The sequence below is a fragment of the Cervus canadensis genome, chromosome 24 (assembly GCF_019320065.1).
Source record: "Cervus canadensis isolate Bull #8, Minnesota chromosome 24, ASM1932006v1, whole genome shotgun sequence".
Classification (NCBI taxonomy): domain Eukaryota; kingdom Metazoa; phylum Chordata; class Mammalia; order Artiodactyla; family Cervidae; genus Cervus; species Cervus canadensis.
In genome coordinates this window covers 39,948,071-39,969,613 of record NC_057409.1, presented here as the reverse complement: position 1 = coordinate 39,969,613, position 21,543 = coordinate 39,948,071, and the positions used below count along the sequence as shown (strand labels likewise).

Sequence of the window (21,543 nt, the reverse complement as noted above, 5' to 3'; positions counted from 1 at the left end):
AGCTCCAGTTGTTCAGTCACCAAGTTGTGTCCGACTCTTTTCAACCTTATGGACTGTAGCCCTCCAGGCTCCTCTGCCCATGGGATTTTCCAGGCAAGATTACTGGAGTGGGCTGCCATGCCCTCCTCCAGGGGATCTTCCCAACCCAGGGATGGAACCCAGGTCTCCCGCATTGCAGGTGGATTCTTCACCCTCTGAGCCACCAGGGAAGCCCAAGAATACTGGAGTGGGTAGCCTCTCCCTTCTCCAGGGGATCATTCCAACCCAGTTTGTTTTTCTAATTCCTGATTATCCTTCCCACTATGGAAGATGAGAACTTAGTTCTTTTTTTGCCAGATGCCTTCATCCCTACCACACACAACACTTCTCCAGCTGCCCAATTCTCTAAGATTCACATCGGTTTTTAGATGGATTAATATTCAGTGTTTATATCTGTGACTAAGTAAATGCAATTTACAGATGAGCCATGGACTATCTTGTGATTACTTTTCCTTCCCTGCACACGCTTTTTATTCTGTCTGAAGTTAATAGTTGTCTTATTTTCTTCCTTGTTATTAACGTTGCTGTCATTAATTCCGTTCCAAGCGCTCCTTCATGTATAGACACAACAGAGAGACTCGCAGTGTCACCTTATTGAATGAATCTCCCCGGGGTCCTTCTAATTTGGTCCAGGTTGCCCTCAACAAGTCAACCCTGGTAGCTTACCATCACCATGGTCCCAGTGGGTCCCTTATCCTCTCTCCTTTGTTGAATCTTCTGTTTCCTGTCTCCCGTGTCTTCCTGTCTCCTGGTTTACACCCTCAGTTTCCTGGAGCATATGCTCCAGTAGCATCCCGAGAAAAGGTGCATAGGAAGTAAAATATTTGAGGCTCCACCCAGTTTAAAATGTCATCCACCAGTGTAGAAAAGAATATATACACATAATCATTTCAGTAGATGCAAACAGGCACTTATAAAATTCAATATAAGTTCATGGTTTAAAAGAAACCTTTGCTTTTAATAGGGTTAAAGATTCACAATAGGCAAAAGGTGAAAACCACACAGGGGTCCACCAACAGATGCATGAATTAACAACAGGCGTGTTCACATTCAACGAATATTACTCATCTGTAAACGGAATGAAATTCTGCTATATACTGCAACATGGATAAATCTTGAAGACATTATATAAGTGAAAAGATCTACATACAAAAGAACAAATATTATGTGATTCCACCTGTATGAAACATCTAGAATAACAAATGTATAGAGACAAAGTAGATTAGAAGTATCCAGGGCCTGGGGGCAAAGGGGACGGGGTGTTATTGCTTCATGATTACAGTTTCTTTTGTGGGTGATGAAAAAATTTTGGAAAAGCATAGTTGTAATGATTGCACAACAGTGTGAACAGAATTAAGGTAACTGAATCGTACCCTTAAAATAGTTAAAATGGCCAATTTTATGTTATATATACTTTACTGTTAAAAATTTTGTAAAAACTGCTTAGCAAATTAGGAATAAAGAAAAATTCCTTAGTCTGCTGAGAGTAACTACAAAATAATAACTTTGAAAGATCATCCTAAGTGGAAAAAGATTAGAATAATTCACTGTAAAATAAGAAATGAGACAATCTAGTCCAGAGCCTTACTATTTCTGTTCACCATGTTCAGCCAGCACAATAAGAGAAGAAAATGAGAGAGGGAATGGAAAGGAAAGGAATAGAACTGTCATTATTTTCAGATGATATAACTGTTTGTACAAGAGAGCAAATAGATCTATGAGCAAATTATTAGATATAATAAGCAAGTTTCCAAAAGTCAATTACATTTCTACACTCTTTGAATAAACAGAAAATGTAATTAAAGAAAAGGCAAAATTCACAATAGTTTCAAAGGGCACCAAGAACCTAGAAATAAACCTAAAAATATGTGTAATTCTACAAAGAGAAATATAAAACTTTATTATGAGTAGCCTGTAATAAGACCCAAATAAAATATAGGAGATATCACATTGTGAATATGAAGGCAATAGTATAATGCTGTCCATCTCCCCAGTTTGATAAAGTTCCAAAGAAAATTTTAACATGTATTCCTATAGAACTTGATAAGTTGATTATAAAATTTAAATAAAAGAGTAAAGGGGGGGGGAAACCAAGACTTTTATAAAAAAAGATTAGCACAGAGGCAAGAATTGCCCCACTAGATATCACACTTTTTTGATGAAAATACAGTAATTAAGACAAGTTGCTACTGGCACTGGAACAGACAGAGTGTGGAATCAAACACAAAGCTCAGATAGAGATCCACCCATATGTGAAGCTTCGGCATACGACAGAAGTGGCCTGCCAGAATAATGAGAAAATAAATAAGAGTGGGATAAAAAAAAAGGTCATCATATGCAAAATTAAATCCCTATTACACATCATATAGCAAAATTGATTCCAGATGGATTGAGGCTTAGCTATAAAAAAATTAAAACTCTTAACAAAAATCATAGGTAAATATCTTTTAGACTTTGAGATAGAGCAGGATTTCCTTAACAATACTCAAAAAATACTAACAATTTAAAATTTTTTTACAAATGCAGCCATACTAAAATTAAGAACTTCCATTTGTCAAAAGAGGATGAAAGCAAGCTATAAATGGGGAAAGATGGGGCAATATTTAATAATCATTCCTGGGCAGCAGGCATAACTGATATTGTCCTGGGAAAATTAGGATTCAGGTTGCTCTACCTCAGGTCCAAAAATTCTACTCCTAGTGTAAAGTTATGAGAGTTTTACCCCTACGTACCTGGAGACATCTGTGAGAATGTTCATACAAACACTGTTTCCAATAGCAAACTGTAGTGTTATTGACCAAATGCTTATGTCCATGCAAAATTCTTATGTTGAAGACCTAACCCCCAATGTATTTGGAAGGAACTTTTTAGATGAGGTCGTGAGGGTGGGGCCCCCATGATGGGATTACTGTTCTTACAAGAAGAGGGATCAGAGCTCTCTTCTCTGCTGTGTGAAGATAAGGCGAGAAGGCAGCTGTCTGCACCCAGGAGGCAGGATCTACCAGGAGCTGAACTGGCCACAGCTTGATCTTGGACTTCTCAGTTTCTAGAACTGTGAATAATACATGTCTATTGTTTAAACCCCTCAGTCAAAGATTATAGCAGCAATTTTGTTATAGTAGCCCAAGCTAGTTAAAACATCTGGAAATAAGCCAGATGCCCATCAACAACAGAGTGGATGAGTAAACCATGGTACCGTCACACAGTGGAATATAATAGAGCAGTCAACAGGAATGAGTCATAGCTACACACATCAGTATGAATAAATCCTAAAAAACAATGCTGAGTTTAAAAAGCAAGCCCTAAATGGCTACATGCAGAATGGTGCTGGGTTTTTTTTAAATCAACTTTAAATTTAAAATTTAAAACAACTTTAAAAAATTTTAAAATTTAAAACAACTTTAAAAAATACTTACTTGGCAGGAATACAATTGGTTGAGTATGGACGAATTTATGCTATGTCAACTTAGCTCAGCTGTAACTACATTTCCCAGAATTTCCTTTACTGCATGGCTCTGAGTAAACCTCAAATGATAGTTAAACGGCATTTGGAAAATAGACTTTCCTTATGTTCAGAAGATAGGCATGGGGTACCAGGCACTATTGCAGTTTATGCACATCAACCTGCTGCCCCATCATACTGGCATGGAGAAGCAGGTGGTCCCATGATCAGTCCACCTTCTCCTTCAGCTTCACATTCTTCCAGGGAATCCTGACCCAGTAAGTATAGCCCCATGCCTCCTCAGCTCCTGCTGGATCTCCTCCTTCAGCTTCTCCAACTCCTGGACTAGACCTAGCACCAGATGCAGAAAAAAAAAAAAAATACAACAATGGTTTAACAAGTTGGGGCAACTACATGGAGTCAAATCTCTTTCATAAATTCCATATTCTATACCATTTTTATGGTTCTGCCTCTATGAGCTAAACCTTGACAGATACAATGAGATAAAACAATCTAAAAGGGAAAATAAAAGAGATGGTAAACATAGGAGTCAGGATGCTGGTTACTTGGGTTAGGAAGAAATAGGAGGTTAGACCAGGGAAGGACTATAAATTCAACTTATTGTCATAATTCTAGTTTTTGTGCTGACTGGCGAGTTCATAATTGCCTATTACATAAAAAATAAATATAGCTGCATGAATGAATGGATGGAGGACCAACAAATAATTTTGAATACTCTAATTACATGAAACTATGGTAAGAGGAAGGGAGAGAAGACAAATAATTTCTTTTGAAAGAACATGCCCTTGAAAGTGCATCACCATTTTAACTTATCTCCCACTGCTTCAAACTTGGTTCCCTGGCCACATCTAATTCCAAAGCTGAAGCCTGTACGCCCTAAAGCCCATGCTCCACAACAAGAGAAGCCACCTCAATAGAAGCCTGCACACGTCATCTAGAGAGCAGCCCCTGATTGCTGCAACTGGAGAAAGCCCAAGAACAACAATGAAGAGCCAGAGCCGCCATAAGTTTAAAAAGTTTTTAAAGTATAAAAAGAAGAAAAAGACAAGGGCTAGTGGGAGAAAATGGAGAGTCTTTGCTCCTGGTAAGTATTATAGAAACAAAAGATCCATGATAAACTTAAAAAAAATAGAATTAGTCAGCTCTTTAATGAACATAGACATCAAAAAGCACTCCATGAACCAATGTTTGAAACCAAGGGTTGCTGGACTAGTGTTGCAGACATTTGTTTTGAAGTTCCCCCCTAAGATACCTTCTTGAAGGCATCAAAGCATTTTTAGGAGAATCATTTCCTCCCCATTGGATATGCTCTCATGGGACTATTATTAGGCAACAAGTTTCCTCTAGCCAAGGTTCTAGCAAGACACCTGTCTTAAGCTGCGGTGTTTCAGTTGCTAAGTTGTGTCCAACTCTTTGTGACCCCATGAACTGCAGCATGACAGGCTTCCCTGTCCTTCATCATCTCCCAGAGTTTGCTCAAACTCATGTTCATCGAGTTGGTGACGCCATCCAACCATCTCATCCTCTGTCACCCACTTCTCCTCCTGCCCTCAATCATTCCCAGCATCAGGGTCTTTTCCAGCAAGTTGGCTCTTTACATCAGGTGGCCAAAGTATTGGAGCTTCAGCTTCAGCATCAGTCCTTCCAATGAATATTCAGGATTGATTTCCTTTAGGATGGATTGGTTTGATTCTCCTTGCTGTCCAAGGGACTTGCAAGAGTTTTCTCCAGCACCACAACGCAAAAGCATCAATTCTTCAGCACTCAGCCTTCTTTATGGTCTAACTCTCACATCTGTACATGACTACTGGAATAACTATAACTTTGACTATATGGACCTTTGTCATCAAAGCAATGCTTTTGCTTTTGAGGTTTGTCATAGCTTTCCTTCCAAGGAGCAAGCATCTTTGAATTTTATGGCTGTAGTCACTGTCCACAGTGAATTTGGAGCCCAAATCTGTCACTGTTTCCACTCTTTCCCCATCTTAATTTAGATGGCCCAAAAATAGATCATAAAAGATTGACCAGCAAGCATTTTATTTGGGAGGTGAGCCCAGGAGGCACCGTGAAGAAGAGGAAGTGAGAGAGGAAAGGAGGGAAGTGTAGGCTAACGAGCACGTGACTGCTGAGGGCCGCTGAGGCTCATTCCATCAGCACCTCTGAGAGACTGTGGGAACCTCCTCAGGTTGTGTCCCCCCGGGCAGCAGAGGACGGGGTGTGTCAGTATCTCTAGTGAGGCTCGCTCCTGGGGAGGCGAGTTCCCAGCACTTCTGGTGTCACCTGCTCCAGGCAGACTGTGCCTCTCTGGACAGAGCACCCTCCAATTGTCAGCATGTTAAGGAAGCTGTCCACAGGTGACCTCCAAGGGAACATGGTCAGTGTACCAATGGCGCTTGTTCCACAGCCAAGTTAAGACCAGTGGATGCTCACTCTCAGGCAACTGAAAAAGTCGTGAGTTGCATAGAGACTGAAGAGTGGAGGTCTGTCGTGCCCGAGCCAGAATGCTCCTAGTAGCAGCCGCTCCTTGGGTGGCCCCCTTCCTAACCTTCCAGAGATGCCTTGTTTTTGATCCATTTCCAAATCTGGTTCTCTGCCATTTTTGGAAGCTTCGGATATCCTTCCATTACTTCCAGTAAACTCCCAGAGCTGGTTTCTGTCATTTGTAACCAGAAGACGTAACTCGTACACCTGGCGACCCAGAACACCTGCAGACTCCACACACCTGGGGAGCTGATCCACCTGGAGATCATTGCCGCCGACCCAGGACTTTAAGAGTATAAGCCCTCTCGTGGCACTTTGGTTACATCATCTATAAAGTAAAAAGATTGAGATCAATGATTTCAAAGATTCCACTCACTGGTAAGAGTCTATGATTCAACTAACCTGAATCGATGGTCAAACAAGGAAAACCCATAAAATTCAGTCACCACCTGACTTTCAAGCTCCGCTCTCTGCCAGTGTTGCTGCCTCCTTCCCAGAAACAGTCACGGGCTCCTGGATCATTGCAGGTGGACTCTGTATGAAAATGATAAAAAACAGCAAGTCCACCTCTTAACCGCATCCCAAACCTACCAGCAAACTGACCAAAAAGAATGATTCAGGGGGAGAGAAGTGTTTTGCTTTTATCCAGAGGAATTCTGGGCAAAAAATATTAGGCTCCCCACAAAATTTCTATCACATCGAATTCCTAGTCTGCACATAACTGGATTTCTCACTCCCATCACCACCACTTCTGGAAGGCGGTGTGTTTGAGGCATGGAGCGAAGTGACACACACAGCCTATTCTTCTCCTATGTGGATTCAATAAACAAATGCCCAAGCTGGAAAAAGGATGGAGCTATGGTCTGTTATCATCTGCCAGCTAATGATACAGTCGAACAAACGTAGCAATGTTGCGGAAAAGGAACACACTTAGGACTCTGACTCTCTGTTAAGCTATGATGATTTCCCAAGACGTCCAAGGTGGAGCAGAGATGTAGCTGATAAAATACATGGCGTGGGCTGAACGGCATGAAGAGAGCAACTGACTGCAGCTGTCTGAGCGATTTGGCAGCCGCGATGATGCAGACAAATCTAAACAAATCACCATCCCCGGCTTCCTGATGCCTCCAGAAAAGTCCTGTGATGACTGCTCTGTGCCGGCCTCCTAGGTAGGGGTGAGGGAAATATGCAGAATCCACAACTTTAGGGCTTTCCTAGGGTTTCTGCTCAATGTAGCAGCTGCCACACTTCCACAGATTTGGCCGTTTTCTGCAAAATGCAAGTTTTCATTAACTAATCATATGTTTGCAGCCCTTCCCACTGTGTCCACAGCTAGCACGGTGGGCACCAAAGCCCCATTCCCCTCACAACCCAGCCTTATGGAAACCCAACAGGAAGCCCCAGCTGAGAGAAGCTGAGATTTGCCCACTGCCCACCTAGCCAATGGCCTTCCCTGGTGGCTCAGATGGTAAAGACTCTGCCTGAAATGCAGGGGACCTGGGTTCGCTCCCTGGGTCAGGAAGATCCCCTGGAGAAGGAAATGGCAACCCACTCCAGTATTCTTGCCTGGGAAAACCCATAGACAGAGGAGCCTGGTGGGCTACAGTCTATGGGGTTACAAAGAGCTGGACACGACTGAGTGACTAACACACACACACACACACACACACACACACACACACACATACCCCTAGCCATGTCTTTCTAACTTTCCAAAGCTTAAGTGGAAGCATGAGTAGCTGGGTCCATGCACACAGCCATCACCTGGAGTCATACCTCCAACCCTGAGTCTGACAGGCGGCCCCCTCCCATCTCTCCTAACTGCAACTGCCAGGAGAGCTGCAGCTCTGCTGGCAGCCAAGGTCATCTAGTTAGACACCTCTCGCTGCGGGAAGGGGATGGACCTGCCCTGACCAGTCTGGATCACAATGTGGAGTGGGCGGGTGGGAAAGAGAGACTGCCCCTCAAAGTCCCCTCCCCTGGAAAAAAGAAAGCCCTAGCAGCACTTCAGTGAAACAGCCCTGAAGAAAGCAATGACAAAAACATCCGATCGGCCACTGACCGAGATGGTGGGGTCTCTGCAGAGAGAGTTGTGGCCTTGTCAGAACGCCGTGGCTGAGGAAGACTGGGGAGGGGAGGAGGAGGGCGAACCCTGTCCCCCGACTCAGCACGCTTGGGGAGGGCAATGAGAGCGCTTCTGACTGCAGCCCAAACAGCCCCAGGAGGCCTTGACAGCAGGACGAAAATATTCCTCCAGGAAGTCAGCATCCCAGGACGAAAAATGGGGAGGGAGGGAGACAGTGGAAGAGGGAGAGGGAGGGGGAGAAGAAGGGACCACAGGGCTTCTCTTTATGGTGATTATAAGTCAATATAATCACAAAAGAAACACCTGAACGCCTAGTTTGTTGTAATGTACACAGCAGGTCCTCAATAAAAACTTGCTGGTGATGAAGTTAAATGTGACTTCCTAGACAAAGCCTGCTTTACTGTGAGTGAAATAAGTATCTGTCGGGTTGAATTGAATTGAAGCAGGCAGCAGGTTAGTGATGTAATTTGAGGAGCAATGGAAAAATGGTCCCCTGCCCCAGATCTCTCACTCCTACTGGAGCTGCCAGAGTGCGGGAAATTTCCAGATCCCTCTTTTGGGTTAATGGAGTAATGAAAACTGTGTTGAAAGGCAAGTATTGTCTGAGAGCTATAATCCATGAAGCCACTATGATCTATCAGTCATCCAGGATGGCAAGTCCAATTGAGTTCCAGAGCCAGCACCAGTAGACTCACAGGAGCTGCCTGGAGGTCTGTTCTGAGAAGGCTCTGTAAATCCTCCTGAAGAATCACTGATGTATGTGCCCATGTGGAAAAGGGGTTCAGTATGAAGCACTATGTGTGCGCGCACTAAGTCACTTCAGTCCCGTCCAGCTCTGGGACCCCACAGACTGTAGCCCGCCAGGTTCCTCTGTCCATGGGATTTCTCAGGCAAGAATACTGGAGTGCTTTGCAGTGCTCTTCTCTGGGGTATCTTCCCAACCAAGGGGTCAAACCTACATCTCTTATGTCTCCTGCATTGGCAGGCAGGTTCTTTACCACTAGTGCCACCCGGGAAGCCCCTAGTGTGAAGGCTGCCACAGGTATGCCATCCTGGCCTCTTAGTCTGAATTCTTTGGCCATCAGTGAGCAGGTCCCTAAGGGAATATAAGCTGGGGTGGAGATTCAGAAGCTAGGAAGGGTACAAAGCATGAAGATTTTGCCTGAAAAACAGGTCAGGGCACAAACTTCTGATGGACAGTATGAGCCATACAGGTGTGAGGGTGAGGGACTGAAGAAAGACCATCTGGAATCTAACTTTGCCTTCTTCAGTCTTGCCTTAAGTGAGCACTTACTACAGATTCTATGGTCTGAAGGATGACCACAGCTTTCCCTCTCCCATTCCGTGAATTTGCCAGGTCCTTGTCAAACTTTCCCTTCAAGTTCCTCCAACATCAGAGAAGAATGAATGGCTCACTCTCTGGGCACCCAAGGAAAGTGCCAACAGCCTACCATCAGCAAAATGTGTCTTTGAAATCTCAGTTTGGGGATCTGCCTGGTGGTCCAGTGGCTAAGAATTCACAATCTCAATGCCTGGGTTCTATCCCTGGTCAGGGAACTAGATCCCACATGCTGCAACTAAAACCTGGTACAGTCCAGTAAATAAATACATATTTTTTTAAAAAATAAAATCTCAAAAGTTTAAAAAAAGATGTCTTGGTATTAACTTAAAAATTCATGTAAAGTTTACAGGCTATCATAGGACTGCTTTCACATAGAAACATTCATATATCCATTCTATTAGAGTAATGTTCTTTGCTATAAGAGATCAGGCCCAAACCCTCAGTGACTTTTTAGAAATGTATGTTTCACTCGCTGGAAGTCTACATAGATTATGGCTTGTGGGTAGATAGTCCACCCCTTGGTCTTGTGTCTCTACCTTCCTTCAGGGCCTCCAGGTTATCTCTATTCAGATGGGGAAAGAGACTACTTCTTAATTACTTGAGCCCAGAATTGACAGCCATTCTTTCCCACATTCCAGGAGCAAGAATTCATCGTGTAACCCCATTTAAATGCAAGAGGATCTAGGAAATCTAGTCCCTGGTTACCCAGAAACAACTCTTGGGTAGACTAGTAAGTCTTCACCTCATTAGTTAATGTCTTAACTTCTCTACCTCCCAAATCAGAGAGAAAAGTTAATGCTCTTGAAAGATGTGCTGAATTTTATCCCATATTTTATTCATCCCAAACACATTGCCACATACTCCCAGAAAGGTATCTACCTCCATTTAAGACACACATTAGTAATCCATCTTCAGTAAGATCCCATTTGTAGCTCCAGTGAAAACCAAATTGAATGGACTACCCCATTTCACCTCCTCTTCTCTCTGCTCGCTCCTTCCCTTCCCCTCAATCCAGTTAGATACCAACAGGACTCTGAAAGTGGGCCCAAAGCCATGTTGAATATTACCAGGAAATGGCTGGCTGGCCATCTACCAAGAACCTTTCCAAAGTGGCATTATCTTAATGAATTTTTCACGGTCCGAAGTCTGGCCAGAAAACTTACAGGTCCAAAAATTCAATCTTGTTAGTGTTCCAGGATATGCCTGACTTGGGAGGGCTGGCTTATGTGAATTAAACTCTCAAAACACCAAAATTTCTCACCAAACCATCAATACTTCTGTTGACAAAGGGACGTGCAGCCATCAGAAAGATCAAATGTTCACACTTTTCTCTCCAGCACTTTTTCTTCCTGAAGAAAATCTACCCAGGAAGTCTATGACAATCCAAAATCTCCTTATCGAGCTTGGAATCAGAGCAAAGGCAGTTTAGTTGGATGGCTCAAACGCTTAACGGCAGCAGGCAGCTGGGGTCTGATGAAGCCATCCTCACACGTGTTCTCAGTCGTGTCTGACTCTGCAACCCCGTGGACTGTAGCCCACTAGACTCCTCTGTCCATGGGATTGTCCCGGCAAGAACACTGGAGTATATTGCCATTTCCTCCTCCAGGGGGTCTTCCCAACCCCAGAACTGAACCCCAGCTCCTGCACTGGCAGGCAGATTCTTTACCACTGAGCCATCTAGGAAGCCATACTCCTGGAATTCCTACCGGCTTCTCAGAGATCCCCCTGCTCTGTCTTCTAAGTTCTATGCTCACCAAGTCCCTTCCTGGAGAAGGCAAAGGCACCGCACTCCAGTACTCTTGCCTGGAAAATCCCATGGACGGAAGAGCCTGGTGGGCTGCAGTCCATGGGGCTGCAAACAGTCGGACACGACTGAAGCCACTTAGCAGCAGCAGCAGCAGCAGCAAGTCCCTTTCTGATGGACACTTCCTTTCTCTAGACATATTCATACCATCTATAGGGTAACTGCCACCACTTTCACCCTCTGCCTTCTTCTTATGGACATTTTGTCTCTAAGGTACATGTGTGTATGACTGGCCTCATCCATTGCATTCATTTTATAATCTAGTGCTCAGAGCTTGGAAGAGGAGAAAACAGGAAAAGACAGAACGTTTACGCATCTCTGCCTACACCAGCTGATGTTTTTCTAAAATGGAATTTTAAAACTTATTTGGAACACAGAGAGATTGAATATTCGTAGATCTTTGAAGAAAAAAAATGCTTCTCTCCTCTTTTGCAGCAGGCTTCCCAGTCAAGGTTGTAACCCAGAGCTGCTGGCAGAATATACACACAGAAAGATGAATCCCAATCAAAGCCAAGAAAGGTTGCCAAGTTCAATGCCAGGGAAGGGTGTTGAGTTTTAGTTGCCCTGGGTGAGGATGAGACAGTGAATAGAAGATCAGGTAAAGATCACTAGCCATGGTGCTAGAAACAGGTCTGCAAACAAATGGAAGGGAGGGGCCCGGTGAAAGGGAGCAAGATGGAAGCTTTTTTAAAAAAGTATGTTTATTTAATTTGGGGTGCATTGGGCCCTAGTTGAGGCACGTGGAGTCTTCATTGCAGGCTTAGTCACTCTGAGGTATGTGGGATCTTAGTTCACCCACAAGGGCCTGAACCTGCATCTCCTGAGTTGCGAGGCAGATTCTAAACCACTGGACTACCACGGAAGTCAAAGATGGAAACTTCACAACAGCAAGGCACCAGAAGGCTCCTCCTTGTTGGGCATAGGCCTGTTTAAGGCACCTGACTGAGCTGGTTACCAGGCAGTCTGGGAAAGTCATTTTCTTTAATCGAGTTTGCATCATTAATTGCACAGGGTAGTGAAGAGAGACTCGGGCATGAGGAACCATGAAGGACGCTCCACAGCCAGATTACCCTCCCATCGAACCAGAATCTACAGAACAGACCTGCTCGGCAGTTGCCGCTCTGACAATAATGGAAAGCTTGACTTCTGCAGCTCACTTTACTCTCAGCCTCTCCACAGCTCAGTTTCCCTCCTCCATTCTGAGTCATTTGAAATCAGTGCTCTCTTTTCTCGAGGTACGATGATACTGGGCTTACAAACAGAAAGCACCCCTCTATCCACACATCTATTTATATCCTAAGCTGAAAAGGTTACCTGCTGGAACAGAGGTGTTTTTTTCTTTTAACTTTTGAAGTTACAGCATAAATACAGAAATGTGCACAAAACAGCCTTGTAACTACCTCCCGGATTAATAAACAGAACATTTACCAGCATCTCAAAAGCTTCCCTATGTCCCTTCCTGGTCACAACCTGTCCCCAAAATAACCACCATCCTAAGCTTCAAACAGGATGATAAATTAGTTTTGCCCATTTTACAGCTTTATGTAATTGAATCGTATAGTATGTATTCTTTTCTGTCTGGCTTTTTCACTCAATTACTTGTGAGACTCATCTATGGGGTTGCATGTAACTAGGGTTGGTTCTTTTATTATAACTTACAGTGGTCCACTCTCTGAACATACCACAATGTATTTATCCATCTTATTGCCCATGGAGCTTTGATTTATTTCTCATTTTGGTATTATGAAGAATGCTACCATGAAAACTCTTAGGCATGTTCTTGGATGCACATTTGTAAGCATTTCTGTATTTGTTATCTATTCATTGCTCAGTCATGTCTGACTCTTTGTGACCCCATGGACTGTAGCTCCCCAGGCTCCTCTGTCCATGGAATTCTCCAGGCTAGAATACTGCCTTGGGTAGCCATTCCCTTCTCCAATGGATCTTCCTGGCCCAGGGATCAAATCCAGGTCTCCTTTGTCATCTGAGCCACCAGGGAAGCCCCATTTGTTATCTATTACCGTGTAACTAAGTACCACAAAACTCAAACCATACATACTATCTCACAGTTTCTGGGGTTAGGAGTCTGAACACAGCTTGGCTAGGTCCTCTGTTTCAGGTCCTCTCATAAGGCTGCAATCAAGGTTTCATCCAGGGCTAGGGTCTCACTTGAAGTGTCAACTGGGGAAGGATTTGCTTTGATGCTCCCACTGTGGTTGGCAGAATTCAGTTTTTGGAAGATCACTGGACTCAGTTCCTAGCTGGCTATTGGCCAAAGGCTACATTTAGTTCCTCACCATGTAGTCCCCTTCAGCATCGAAGCATGCAAGCCAAATAAGCAATAGAGGGTCTGCTAGCAAGATGCAAATTACAATTTTATGTGTGATAATCATGTAAGTCATATTCCATCACAGTGGTTGTATTCTACTGCTTAGGAGAAGATCACAGGTCCCATCCACCCTCCAGGGGAGGGAACTACACAAAGGCATAAAACCCAGGAGGTGGGAGTCACTAGGGGCCATATTCGTGTCTGCCTACCACAGTTTCTGTTGGGATTACAACTGAGAATGAGATTGTCTGGCCATAGGTCTAGTTTCAGTTACAGAAATCCACTGGTTTTCCAACGTGATTGTTATCAGCTGGCACCCTCACCAACATTTGCTCCTACTGGTGTGAGTTTTCAAATTGTTTCTGACAAAAGAAAAAAATACTGTCCGTTAGCATGGACTGTGGTACATTTAGGAGTGTGCCTTACTCCTTAACTGAGCTGAGAAGCAGAATTCTAAAGTCCCCACCTCAGACCCGCTCACCCCTTTTCTTCTCTATCCTCAGAGGTGACCAATTCCAGTAAATGCAAAGTCAAAGAAGGCACCAACTCCAGCAGCATCACTGGTGCTAAATGGTCACCAGCCTGTGGGATGAGGGATCTGGAGAAAGAGTGCCATAACCTCATTTACCGGAGTGCCCTGGTAATCAGTCATCCTTCATCAAGCCTGAGATGACTGTCACAGTGTCTGAGTCAGACACTGATTGGGTCCTGGGCTGCCAACCGATCGGAAAAGGGCATCGAGTCACGGGAGCGCGAACACTTCCCTCTTTCACGCCTCTCTTCCACAGAAATGCGCACCGTGGACATTCAATAACTGATTGAAATACAGTAGGAATAACAACTTCTCCCAGGTGGTTCAGTGGTAAAGAATCCACCTGCTAATGGAGGAGATACGGGAGATGAAGTTTCGATTCCTCCTGGAGGAGGAAGCGGCAACCCACTGCAAAATTCTTCCTGGGCTACTCCCATGGGCAGAAGAGCCTGGGGGGCTACAGTCCTTGGGGTCTCGTGAGCAACTGAGCACACATGCACACAGTAAGCCTTCCAGGCGTCTTACCCCAGGAAGTGCTCTCCAGATTTCTCTATTTCAAATACCGCAAAGGCACCAGATGTAAAAAAGAAAAAAAAAAAAATGGGGGGTGGGGTGGGGATGGGGATGCAATGGGCCAAACACATTTTTAGGATTTACATGAATGTAATTAATATTTCTGCCCATGCATGTCTAGCAGGGTAGACTCCTGAAAGCCATGAAATAGAGGTAATAACAGTGCTGGGATGGTAATATGAGTGAGCTGCCTGAATTTGAAAAACTTCAAAATGTCTTCAAAGAACTTCTTAAGGGACAATTGACTTGAGTAGGCTCTGCAAAAAAAAAAAAAAAAACCCTCCTGTGGACACCTGTGAAATGTTGAGGCTAATTGGGGCTTCTGATGCTGATTACGGGTGCCTTGGTGGGCTGCTGTTTTTCCTCCACTGAATTCCATCGCGTTTCCTACTACTCCGTTTCAGTGGGGCTGCGCATGTGTCGGATGTAAAGAGTACTAAATGGAAGTGTGCTTTTGTGTGGAAGTCATTACAGTGAACACCTGTTCACTGTTGAGTTTAATTGGACTACAGCTGGTGCTGATTGTGTGTGAAGGGGGGCTGCGCCTCTCACCCGCGGAGGAGCTCCCAGTCAGAGGTGCCAGTGGGGAAGTCGATGCTCTGAAGCTCGGTTGCTCCTGCAGTCGAGAGTTCTCCATCTTGTGCGGCTAGTTGCCTCTGAGGTGCACTGTGGTCAATTCAGCCAGACAAGAAGAAAAAAGGTGACCCAGTCTTTGGTCTCTTTATTAAATCAACTCAGTTTCACACATGGAAATTTGGGGAAATACAGGGGAGATTGTTGGTACAAATTTAGTGTATTTGCAAAGCAAGCAAAGAAATGGCAAGGTTCACTCACTGATATTCTTAGCAAAACTAGCTTTTTCATCATGTCCAGATACAATAGGCATTGAACACTCGTACAAATAGGAAACCAGTAATATAGCTCAGGGATTGGCAGATAGTGGCAAATTAAGATTACATTCCTGATTGAAGCATGGGAAAAGAATACGTCTGTAGCCTTTAATAATAATAATATTATTATTAATAAGCTCAAGTTGTTGACTTAAAAAGAACAGATGCTAACTTGCATATTTCAATAGCTTAGATGTAAGTCACATTACTTATTCATTTAATGCCAAAATGCATGGAAACAATGAAACATTAGGTCTACAAAGGCCCTTACTTCATATTAATATTAATATTATTAACTTTTGTGATTCTGAGGATGACCCTTGTGTCCCAGAGATGGCAATAACCACACAGAAACCAAGAAAGATCCTCACTGAGGCAAATCTGCTGATCCTTGGTTTTGGCTGCTCAGCAGAGGTCGTTCCTGCTTGTGGGGGGCTAGTAAGTCTTGCGGCTATGACCCACCTTTGCTCTTGTTCTTCAGTCGCTAGGTCGTGTTCAACTCTTTGTGACCCCATGGACTGCAGCATGACGGGCTTCCCTGTCCCTCACTATTTCCCAGAGTTTTCTCAAACTCATGTCCATTGAGTCAGTGATGCCACCCAACCATCTCATCCTTTGTTGCCCCCTTCTTCCTCCTGCCCTCAATCTTTCCCAACATCAGGGTCTTTTCCAATGAGTCGGCTCTTCGCTTCAGGTGGCCAAAGTATTAGAGCCTCAGATTCAGCATCAGTTCTTACAATGATTATTCCGGGTTGATGTCCTTTAGGATTGACTGGTTTGATCTCCTTGCTGTCCAAGGGACCCACCTTTGGGGGAGGCAAAACAGACTCACCCTGAGTGCAGTGAGTCAGATGAGTGGTTGCATCTAAAAACTATTCCAGGACTCCCTTTTCTGTTGTTTTGATACTTGCACAGTTCCTTTGTCTATAGAATAAGAAAGCTCGGGGCTTCCCTGGTGGTCCAGGTAGTTAAGAATCTGCCTTGCAAGGCAGGGGACACCGGTTCACCCCTGTTCTGGGAAGACCCCACCTGCCTCGAGGCAACTAAGCCCATCTGCTCCACAAGGAAATGGCAACCCACTCCAGTGTCCTTGCCTGGAGAATCCCAGGGACGGCGGAGCCTGGCAATCCCAGCCTGACGGGGGGCTGCCATCTACGGGGTCACACAGAGTCGGACACGACTGGAGCGACTTAGCAGCAGCAGTAGCAGCACAACCACTGAACCTGCGCCCTAGAGCCCAGGAGTTGCAATTACTTAGCCCATGTGCCCTGCAGCCCATGCTCCACAATAAGAGAAACCATCGAAATGAGAAGCCTGTGCACCACAACGAGAGCAGCCCCTGCTCGCCACAACTGGAGAAAGCCCACACACAGCAACAAAGACCCAGCAAGCCAAAAACAAATAAATAAATCTTTACGTTTAAAATTACTTATTTAAATTTAGTTATCTAAATTGTTTCTCAATTTGAAAAAAAAAAAAGGAGAAGAAGAAAGTTCATTTGACCATTTTTGCTGGCTGAGATAGGTCCTGGTCACCACCCGCAGCCCAGCAGAGAAAATGAGGCTGAAGATTTCCCTAGAGCCAAGCGCAAGGCAAGACGTGAACTATGGATGTCTCCTTTGTCAAGTTCAGCAGCCTCTCTGCAGCCACCGCCATCTAAGAAAGCCAGTCGCCCTCCCGCGAGCTGAACCCGGACTCCTCGCCAGAGACCGGCTCCGGCTCCACCGTGCCATTCTGTAGCTGTGCGGTCTTGGGTGAGCCGCCCCACCCCCGTGGGCAAGATCAAATGAGAAAACTCAGCAAAAATGCTTTGTCAACTGTGAAAAGCCTCACACATAGACAGACATGTATGACTCAAGGGGCCGTTTCTCAGTCCAACTGAAAACAGATTTTTCTGCGTGAGAAACTGTGTTCCTGTGAAAGACAACAGTGAGCGATTCCAGGGTGGGAAGTGTCTGCTCTCCCCTCTGTTCTCTTTTTGATGACTTACAATTAATGATTCTTTTCAAGCAGACACCAAATACTGCATCACTACTGATCATGAGATGTTCTGCCCCAATGGATTTTGTGAACTCTACTTTTCAACCGAACACTGCAGTTGTGCTCTTTGAGGAAACATGCACTTGTGCGTGTGCATGCGTACACACACACACACACCCTCTATTTCCCAGCACAGATGGTGAGCAGTCTGAGTTCATATGAATGAGGTCACAGATACTTCCCTATGTGCTGGCATGCTCTTTCTATAGCTGGGCTCATCCCCACCACCACCCCAAGTAGCTGGAAAATGTGAGATGCCCCTGATGAGATGATGTGAGCAGATTTCAGTGTTCAGTGGAAAGGCTCCAGGGAATTATATGCCTGGAGGCCTTCCTCTCTGTGCCCCCAGAAGTCACTTTGACGTCTAAAGACCACAGCCTGGGCTGGGTTGACTACTTTGCCCTTACATGATTGGACCATGGGGTCGGGCCAGAAAAAAATAATTGATGTTCATTGTCCTGAATGAAGCAATACAGGCAGACATGGAGCATCTCCAAACTGGAACTCAAACTGTACCATGTGTGGTGACGCAGGCTTTAATGAAAATGGATGCTGGACTAACTGCTAATCTGGGCAAAATCAGAAACACAGCTTGCTGCATGCTAGCCATGCAGAAGGAATGATGGAATCTATTGAGAGCAATGCAACAAGGCCCCACCTGCTTTTGGTTGGGGGACAGAAACCTGTATCACCTCAAGGAGACATTTTCAAATAAACAAAAGCTGGGTCTACCAGGAGACCAGGCTCACCCCACAATGGCAGCATCAAAAAAAAAAAAAAATTCCCAAAGAATCGTGGACGTGTGTGTCTGGTCAGTTCAGAAGCTGTGCACCATGGGAAACACCAAGGCTCCAAGTTGGCAAGTCATTTAGGGGGTCAGCCTTATCTGGAGAAAGCTAAGCACCTATCAGTTTGGGCCACTGGCTGTCACTTGCTGTTCACTAGCTCAGTCATGTCCGACTCTTTGCGACCCCATGGACTGCAGCACAACAGGCTTCCCTGTCCTTCATCATCTCCCAGAGTTTGCTCAAATTCATGTCCATTGAATCAGTGATGCCATCCAACCATCTCATCCTCTGTCATCCTCTTCTCCTCCTGCCTTTACCTTTCCCAGCGTCAGGGTCTTTTCCAATGAGTCGACTCTTCACATCAGGTGGCCAAAGTATTGGAGCTTCAGCTTCAGCATCAGTCCTTCCAATGAATATTCAGGGTTGATTTCCTTTAGGATTGACTGGTTTGATCTCCTTGCTGTCCAAGGGACTCTCAGGAGTCTTATCCAGCACCACGGTTTGAAAGCATCAGCCTTCTTTATGGCCCAGCTCTCACTGGCTGTCAGAGCCTGGGACAATTCGTGGGCCCCACGCTGGACACTTGCAGGTTTATATCGCCTTTGTCCCAGAGCCACAGCTCACATTAGCCCTGCCCATCCTGCTCGGCGGTATGTCCAAGCCACTCCCGCACAGCCGATCAGAGCCCTCTGCCCCAGTTTACATGGTGAAGTTTGGACATTTCCCCTAACTTGGCAGAGCAGCCCGATAACTCCTCAGCTGCTGCCTCTCTCACCATCTCTCGATCTTGACCCACACGGCTGTCCTTCTGGACCGACTGGCCAGTCTGCTATGCGTGACGGTGGAGAGGTGCACAGAGAATGGGTGGCCGCTCACACCCCACACAACTCTCTCTGCACAGAGCCACATGTTCCCCCTCCCCAGCGCCGCTTGGCTTCACTCCACTAATTTGAAACAGTGATCTCGACACCAGAAAATGTCTAATCCTGCTCTGTGGCCCAGGCGGCTCCACCAGTGGGAGGGACCTACCCAGCTGCAGCATAAAATGATCGACCCAGTTGGCTCATTCGTCACAGCCTGCCCTCGGCTCTCAGTGGCTTTGTGTGGGTCCTGCAGGAGGTGACATTCTGGCAAGAAGGCCTGCACAGTTCTGTCATCTCCCTGCTCCAGCCGATCCATCAACCCTGTCTCCCACGTTTCATCCTGGGCCCTTCGTGTCTGTTTCTCAGCAGAAGGGAATTTTTGCTCATCTCCATCAGCTCAGCGGTGCTCACACGAAATGCGCATCAGGGAATTTTATCGACAGTGCCAATCTCTGGATCTAGGGATTCTGATTCAGTAGTGGGGGTGAGTGCCAGGAAACTGCGTTTTTGATAAGTACCCACCCCAGGGGATTCCAATGTGGTGATCCGGGACCAGAGTTCGAGAAACCATTGCAGAGAGTGGGAGAACCGCAGGGCCAAGGACCAGGGCACACCTCTAGTCTGCCACCGTTCCCCCAGCTTCGATGTGATGCTCAGCAAACACCTGTACTGGATGAATGATGAACGATGACAGTCAGAGAGGTATCCTGGTTCCCAGAGGGCAGGGAATAATGGGCCCATCCTTCTGGAATAATTTTGGGGCATGTAAATAGAGCAGCACAGGTCATACCCTTTAACTTGGCAATTCTTTGGGAGGAATAGACCTAAAAAGTATGATAGGAAAGATTAGAAAATTGTTGTTTACATAAAAGGAAATTTGGGACCTCCAAGACATCAGGCAATAGAGGGATGACCAGGGGGCCTGTGATGTTTTCTCATGAAAGAGTCCTACCTGGGCAGAGTGTGAGCCAGGTACACATGAAAAGATGCAAGTGCATGAAGCAGCACCCTACATGGTCTGTTCCCACCGAGGAAGTGTGCAGACTCACAAAGCTTGGATGTGCACATTGTGGGTTACAGGTAGTTCGCAGTTCATGTTCGTTTGGTTCTTTTTATGTACAAAACAGCTCAAATTCATATGAAATAAATAAAAACAAATAAGGCTGCTGCCACGTGGCTGGCCTAGAGCTCCTGGTAAACATCTGAAGAAAATGATGGCAAGAGGCGCAGAGCTGGGCGCAGGGTAAAACCATGAGAGACGTGCATTGGTTTTGACAGACAGAGGAAATCACTCCCAGATGTTGGCTGTGGTCTTTCCAGGTTCCTCCCTCTCACTCTCCGAGTGGCAGGCTTGGGACTGAGTTGTAGTCCTCTCTCCCCACCCTCCCTCCTGCCTGAATCCTCTCCACAACCCGGGGGGCCCCCTGGCCCAGCCCCAGGGAAATAAGACAAGACTAGTGTCCTTAAGAGGCACTCCTGTGCCCAACCCCTCCAAGCCTAACCCTTCCCAGGGCCCCTCAGATGTGCAGTTAGAGATGCAGTGCGGGTCTTTCATCTTTTACTGGGATATAGTTGCTTTACAAAGTTGTGTTAAGTTTCTGCTGTACAACAGAGTTAATCAGCCACATGTATACATGTATCCCTTCCCTCTTGAGCCTCCTTCCCATTCCCTCCTTCCCATCCCCCCGCCAGGTCATCACAGAGCACCAGGCTGAGCTCCCTGTGTTAGGCAGCAGCTTCCCACGAGCTGTCTGTCTTACACCTGGTAGCGTATATGTGCCAGGGCTACTCTCCCAATTCATCCCACTCTCCCCTTTCCCCACTGTGTGTCCACATGTCCATTCTCTCATCTGCATCTTTATTTCTTTCCTGCAAACTGCTCCTTGGAAGGAAAGCTATGACAAACCTAGACAGCGTATTCAAAAGCAGAGACATCACTTTGAAGCTATGACAAACCTAAACAGTGTATTCAAAAGCAGAGACATCACTTTGCCAACAAAGGTTCATATAGTCAAAGCTATGGTTTTTTCAGTAGTCAAAGATGGCTATAAGAATTGGACCATAAAGAAGACTGAGCACTGAAGAATTGATGCTTTGGAATTGTGGCGCTGGAGAAGACTCTTGAGAGTTCCGTGGACAGCAAGGAGATCAAACTAGTCAATCCTAAAAGAAATCAACTGTGAATATTCATTGGAAGGACTGATGTTGAAGCTCCAATACTTTGGCCACCTGATGCGAAGAGCCGACTCATTGGAAAAGACCCTGAAGCTGGAAAAGAGTAAGGGCAGGAGAAGAGGGCAACAGAGGATGGTA

General features: G+C 45.4%; 1 long non-coding RNA gene across 2 annotated transcripts in view; it reads right to left on the bottom strand.

Annotated features, from left to right (window-relative positions):
- Positions 1-727: 727 nt before the first annotated feature.
- The window catches only part of LOC122426701, a 72,622-nt gene continuing 51,806 nt past the window's right edge, over positions 728-21,543 (bottom strand). Inside the window, exons 2-5 of one of the 2 annotated variants that reach the window (XR_006265217.1) lie at positions 6,433-6,517; positions 6,225-6,311; positions 3,456-3,832; positions 728-3,091 (exon numbers count right to left, since the gene is read on the bottom strand). This is a non-coding gene — a long non-coding RNA (uncharacterized LOC122426701). Of the gene's footprint in view, positions 3,833-6,224; positions 6,312-6,432; positions 6,518-21,543 lie in introns of both variants that reach the window. The other variant, XR_006265216.1, reaches the window with a different exon arrangement.